Raw genomic sequence first — 7,114 nt, forward strand, 5'->3', positions numbered from 1 at the left:
CTCTTGCAACCAATCAGTCTTGTAAGCATTTGGAGACTAAGGTCTAAATTCAGAAAAGTGTATCACTGATCACTCCAGCAACAGACTGTGCATATGTTACATATAATATATTAAGCACCTAATTACCTTACAAAGTTATGTTTCGATTCACCAACTAAACAGACCAGCTTCATCCATGATACAATGGCACCGAATGAGAGTGCCCAATGCTGATTCGACATTCGATGAATTCTAATGACATTAAGTTAAAAAGGTTAAGTAAATTTCTTCCCGAATTCAGTTACTGGTATGTTTTGCTAATAAATTGGTGCGCTCTATTTTGAGCAAAGCGTGTAGATGTACTGAACGTAGAAACGGAGGAAATCGGCGTGGACTCCAATGGTTATCGGTTAGAAAAGCCAACCCTGCATAAAGAGGTGTAACCCCCTGGTAAGCCTCAGACTCGCTCAGCTTGCTTTCGTCTAGGCTAGGGGGAGCAGCCTTTGGCCACGCCAAATTGGATAATCAGCTTGTGTGGATTCTGTGTGATGTCCCCAACACGCCCAATAACTGACAGTACACAATATGCGATTAAATGAGTTCACTTTATAGATCTTGCTGGAACTATGTACTTAATAGAGATACAGTATAAAAGAAAAAGTAAAAGGAGCCTAACTTATCAAAGTTCAAACCACTTTGTACACAACTGTTGGAGCTCAATTAACGAAGTCTTCTCGCCACCATTCGATCCCCTCAGACCTCCTCGACTCGTAACTCAGGACCACCCGAAGTGATCAAACAAGCACCACCAGCAGGTCTGTCTTCGTCTCCTCTCCTGGCCAAAAACCCTGACCTCGGACCCCCACTCGGTGTCCGTTCCGTCGCCCAGCTTACATCATCGCTTCCTCTCTCTCTCACCCTCGCGCGCCGACCCCCCAAAAGCCCGCTAACAATAGTTAACAGACACTGAAGAGAGAATAACTTCTATCCCAATTGGTTAATAAAGGAATACAATATCCATTATCAGTAATCATAACCCAAACAAGCTTCGAGAAGAAACACCCTCTCACCAGTTAGCATAACAAAGAAGCATTTTTACTTTTAACAAACAAAGAAGCCATTTTGATTAACACACGTAGTAACATAAAGAGAGAGAAAAAAAACCTTACAATGGCTTAGATATGAAATTCATGGTTGCCAGAATAAGGTATTAACATGTTCTGAATGAAGGAACCAATGATTGAACTTATTTGACCTAATTCTAAACAATTTCTCAGTTACGAAAACATACTATTCCTGTCGAAGGGTCTCAGCCCGAAACGTCGACAGTGCTTCTCCTATAGATGCTGCCTGGCCTGCTGTGTTCCACCAGCATTGTGTGTGCGTGTGTTGTTTGAATTTCCAGCATCTGCAGATTTCCTCGTGTTTGCACATACTATTCTAGTAAATTTGGAACATCAGCATCCACGTAATAACTCACAGAATCTCACGACTATACACTTCCAACAGAAAAAAAAAACTACAAATTCATTCTGGCTAATGACCACGCTGGCAGTTTAGTTACCGTCAAAGTTGGAAGTATTAATCAATATGCAGTCATGAAATAGACTCAATTACACCTGCTATTGTTCATAAAATATTTTTATATCAATTAATGATAATTTCCATGCATTGTACCGTCGCCACTAATATTAAGTCCGGCAATTTAACGATCTTTAGACGAGCGGACCTCGGTTCAGAATAAAGTTAGGACTCAGCAGTAGAAATTAACGATGAGGATTTCTCCGGAAATGTAATACTGGGACTAAGAGCTCCCCTAGCGGTGATTCAGCACATACAGCGGTAGATCACACGGAACTCGAATTCAGGCATCAGCGATGATCACTGGTCCAGAATAACCTCAAATGGATTGTAAAGCACAGGAACCTGGTGGGGCTCGAAATCAAAAACCAGTCACCTAAAGGTGAGAAGCATTAGGAAATCGTGTTCAAATAACAAACGTCACGGGAAGCGCAGTGTAAGATCATGTGATAAAAGGTGCCGGTAAACAGCACAAATAAACTCAAATAAATAACCGTCATGTACGCCAAGACCTGCCGGTACCCGGCGCATCCCGTTGGTCCAAAGGATTCATGACTGGTGATCAGTATGTGCATAGTAGCACTTTCGCAGACAGTACTGATACATCCAGCAATGGATACACAAATACCCATTGCTCTCTGTTTCCATATCCCAATGGGACTCACGACCTGTTTTATAACATCTGTTTTCTGTTTTTCTTCCCAATACACCGTAATATTGCGTTGCCCTGTTTTAAATTTCGTCTGCAAGTCAAATCTCTTCTACCAATCTGCCGACATTATATCGAAAGCTATGGTTAAATACTCTTATGAAATTTTCACTAACTTATAGCTTGTTATACAAAATCGACATTTTGGGAAATGTTTGATTAATACCAATAGTCCTAACACCGTGTTTCGGTGACTGCACCATATTACACGAAGTCTAATTCCTGAACTACTCTATATTTTCTAACGAACTAGGGGAGAAATGATGCTCTAGATTTAGGTCAAGCAATAACGAAGAAACGGTAATTTCATTATGATGCGTTTCTCATCTTTTGGTGTATTGAAATCCTGTAATTGTACTACAGACGCTTGCTCAAAAAATGCTGCAAACTCTGGAAAGTGGGTACTATTATAATCAATCTGTTGTCTGGTCCTTAAATGTCACCGTTTCTTCACCATTTCTTCATCAGAAGATGCCTGGGTCACTTCTGATGAAGTATCTCAGCCTGCAGTCACGATGCAATGCCCACTCATCATTCACTCCGAAGAGACTCGGCCGTGTCTGTAGCACTCACTTTTTGAATCTACTATCACCGATATAAAATGATGTTGGACTGTAGTCGTTAATTGAGACGTTTAATTATCCGCCCGAATTCACAAACAGATGTAACAGGGTTGCGGGATTTTTATGCTATCTTGGGATTTCATAGCTCTACATTTAGAACTTTCTGCATATAGCACGTAGAGCAAATACTATATATAGTTGATTCGTTTAGATTCTGCTATTTAAATCTCGTCTTGAATCTTCAGTGTGTTGGCGCCTCACTTTCAGGTATATATGGTCTTTTGTACTCCAGAGAGCCAGGGATGAATTGACGGGTACGCAAATTCGAGATGTAATAGCTGCTCTGTTGATGCTGTTCTGTACAACAATGTTGTTACTGAATACGGAGACAGGAGTCGATCTCCATTAGGACAAGACGGTTTTATTTATTTATTAATTTGGAGATACAATCAGTGTGGCAGTACCTTTTGTTCCACGTAGTTCCTCATGATGTGCTTTCAATTCTTCTTAGTAAAACACGCCCCTGCTGGCCAATTACATCCAAGTGGCCAACTAACCGACGAACCTGTACGTATGTGGGAATGTGCGTGGAAACTGGTGTATTTGTAAGAATCCCACTCCATCAAATGGAGAATGTACATACAGGAATGGAATCGACCCACGTCGCTGACAGAACAACAGAGGTTAATCCGATACATTTTCTCTGTGGCAAAGGTTGTACTTCAGGACTAAAATATTTTATTTTCAAATCTTTTTACTATCATTGTTATTATTCAAAGAATAGAACAAGTACATCGAAGTAAGAACACTTACAATGCCACAAAACAGAAAAAAAATCTTAAGGATTGAAAGATTTTCTGATTTAAAAAATCCCCTACGAAGCAATAAAATTGAGGAGAAAAAAAGAGAAACCCATTGGAGGTACAACCCCGGAGCAATGCGTCATACAAAAAGTTTCTAAAAATAAACATCAAACCGCCAACAAGAAAAAAAGTTATATCAAAAAATATTACATTTCGATGGTGGAGGAAATCTATCAATTAACTGAAATGATAATAACGAGCAAATAAGCCCCATCTCTTCTCAAAATCAAATAAAGTTTCAAAGGTCCGACTTCTAATTTTCTCCAAGCTGAGACACAGCATCACTTGAGAGAACCGTTGTGACAAACTAGGAGCTGATATATCCTTCCCTTTCAACAAGATGGCCCTCCTAGCTATCAATGTAACAAACGAGATAACTTGGTGGTCAGACGCAGAAATACCATGGATATTTTGAGGAAATATTCCAAAAAGCACAGTCAATATATTAGGTTGTAAATTGATTCTGAGTGCTTTAGAAATTGTCGAAAAGATTGACTTCCAAAACTGTTTTAATATAGAACATGACCGGAACATATGTCAGTGTAGCTATCTCAGTTTTACATATATCACAATACTTGTCAACATTAGGAGATATTTTAGGAAGTCTCTCGTTCGTCAAATGGTAAAGATGTACAATTTTAAATTGAATCAACGTGTGACTAGCACAGATCGAAGAAGAGTTAACCAGCTTCAGAATCCGTGTCCAATCCTCACATATAAAAGTCAAATTGCGTTCCTTCTTCCAATCCTGTTTAATCTTAAGAAAAGTACGCTTATCCCATTGTAATAATAAATTATAAATTCTTCCAATAGAATCTTTCAACGAGGAATTCATATTCATAATAGTATATAACACGTCAGCCTCCAATATGTAAGGAAAATCACTTAAATATTTTTGTAAAAAATGTCTAACTTGAAGATATTGTAAAACGTGTGAATATGAGAGAGAATACTTACGACTAATTGTTCAAAATACATCCATCTGCTCTTTTAAAATAAATCCAAAAAGAATTAATACCTTGCTTTTACCAAAGTAGAAAAATCGGTTCACCCCAAGAAGTTTTAAAAATGTAATTACGATAAATTATACTACATAGTTTAATTTTTTAAGATTAAAAATTGCGGAACTGGAGCCAAATTTGTAAGGACTAAGATATTTTATTTTTCCCGATTTTACCAAAATGCTATGTGGCCCTTTAATTACGTTTTACAATTGAGCTATTTAATTTATCAACACAACGGTTCTTGTCAATATTTACTGAATAAGCTGAGCCAGAATATTCTAGAGAGATACGGGCAGTTGTGGGGAGAATTTGCAATTTTCTAGAGAGAGGGCAGGTGTTTTGGAGGAAGAAGGAAATGGAAATGGAGCTGAAATGCTGAAATCCATAGACACTACATCTGCAACTCTACCTTCACCAGTCACACCCTCAAAAAATTCACTAACTCTCGTAGGGCACGACTGTTTCTAATCATATTATGCCTCTCCAAATGCTCATAAAATCTTGCCTCTCATGACCTTCTCCATCAATTTACCAGCCGCTGAAGTCGTGCAGAGAATTGTAATGTTTGTCTTTCTGGATAGGTAGATGCAACTGATCCAAATTAATTTCCACTCAGATAAAGATGCATTGAAGAAAAAACATTCACCCTACTCTCCGCTCACGCTTCAGTATTTATCCTTGTGTCCATATTTCTAGCTCCGAATGTTAATTAATCTGAGTGTGCCATCATTTCGAATTCATTCTCTTAAAACAGAGAAACAAAAACAAATTATTTAAATATGCTCACAATGATGTGAACTGTGCAAGAAATTTTCGACTGGTTTGACTCCATAGTCCGTTCGTTATCGTCATTCTGACTGCTAATTTCAGAACACTAAATGGATGTCCTCGAGCAAGGCAAAGAGGAAAGCCGGCTTGCGGAATTCACAAGTGATTGTCGAAATTTTCGGAATACCCTCAACATATAAAAACGGGTAGGTTAGCATGGTTCTTCATTCGGCCATCATTTTGAAATAGAGACAGAAATTTCTTGAGAATCTATAGAGATCAAGGATCCTTTGCTAAAAGAGTAGAAGTTAACATTTTATGTCAGGTATCCTGCATTGGAATAGAGAAGGAAAGAAATTAACGTGGTGGGAAAGTGAACAATCATTGGAGGGTACTCCAAACTAGCCAATGCCAAGAATTCTCTGACAAACCACCACGGTCATGTCATTTGTGGAACCAAATAAGCCACCATAAGATATAGGAGCAGAATAGGCCATGTGACCTATTGAGTCTGCTCCACCATTGAATCATCGGTTGATTCAATACTTCCAGTCATCCCGACTCTTCTGCCCTCTCCCCTATGCCCTTTGATGTCCTGGCTAATCAAGATCTTATCTATCTCTGCCTCAAATACACCCAAAGATCTGGCACCCACAGAGGAAACAACTTCCTCAGATTTATAACGCTCCGACTAAAGTAATTGCTATGCATCTCTATTCTAAATTGACGCCCTTCACTCCTGAAGACGTGCCCTCTTGTCCTAGAGTCCCCTACCATAGGATACAATTTTGCCATATCTAATATGTTCAGGACTTTTAACATTCGGAGTTTTCCTATCAGATCCCTCCTCTTTCTCCTGAACTCCAAAGAATACAGCCCAAAAGCCGCCAGACGTTTCTCATACAGTAACCCTTTCATTCCTGGAATTATTCTGGTGAATCTTCTCTGAACCCTCTCCAAAGTCAGCATATCCTTTCGAAAATAAGGTGCCCGAAACTACACACAATACTTATCGTCTGATCTCCCGTGAGTCTAACACAGCCTCAACTTCGCATCCCTGCTCTTATATTCTCTACCCCTAGAAATGAATGCCATCATTGCATTTGCCTTCTGCATCACAAACTCAAACTAGAAGTTATCCTTCAGGACTATCATTCAGGAATAGCATCAGAAATGATATCACAAGGACTCTCAAGCCTCTTTGCATCTCTCCATTTTGAATTCTCTTCCCATCTAAATAATAGTCTGCCCGTTTACTTCTTCCATCAAAGTGCATGACCATACACATTCCACCATTGTATTTCATTTGCCACTTCTTAGCCCATTCCGCTAAACTTCCTAAGTTTCTCTGCAGGCTCTCTGTTTCCTCAGCATTACCAGTTCTTCCACTTCACTTTGTATCATCGGCAAACTTAGCCCTCAAATCCATTAATCCCATATTCGAAATTATTAACAGAAAACAGCCGTCCCAACATCGACCGCTGAAGTCTACTGGCTACCATTCGATCCCTTCTGACCTCTACCGACTCGAAGCTCAGGACCACCCGAAGAGAACAACCAAGCACCCCAGGCACGTCTGTCTTCGTCTCCTCTCCTCGCCGTACCTCCTGGCCTCGAACACCTGCCCGGAGTCCGTTCAGGTCGCCC

The sequence above is a fragment of the Hypanus sabinus genome, chromosome 16, assembly GCF_030144855.1.
Source record: "Hypanus sabinus isolate sHypSab1 chromosome 16, sHypSab1.hap1, whole genome shotgun sequence".
NCBI classification, from domain to species: Eukaryota; Metazoa; Chordata; class Chondrichthyes; order Myliobatiformes; family Dasyatidae; genus Hypanus; species Hypanus sabinus.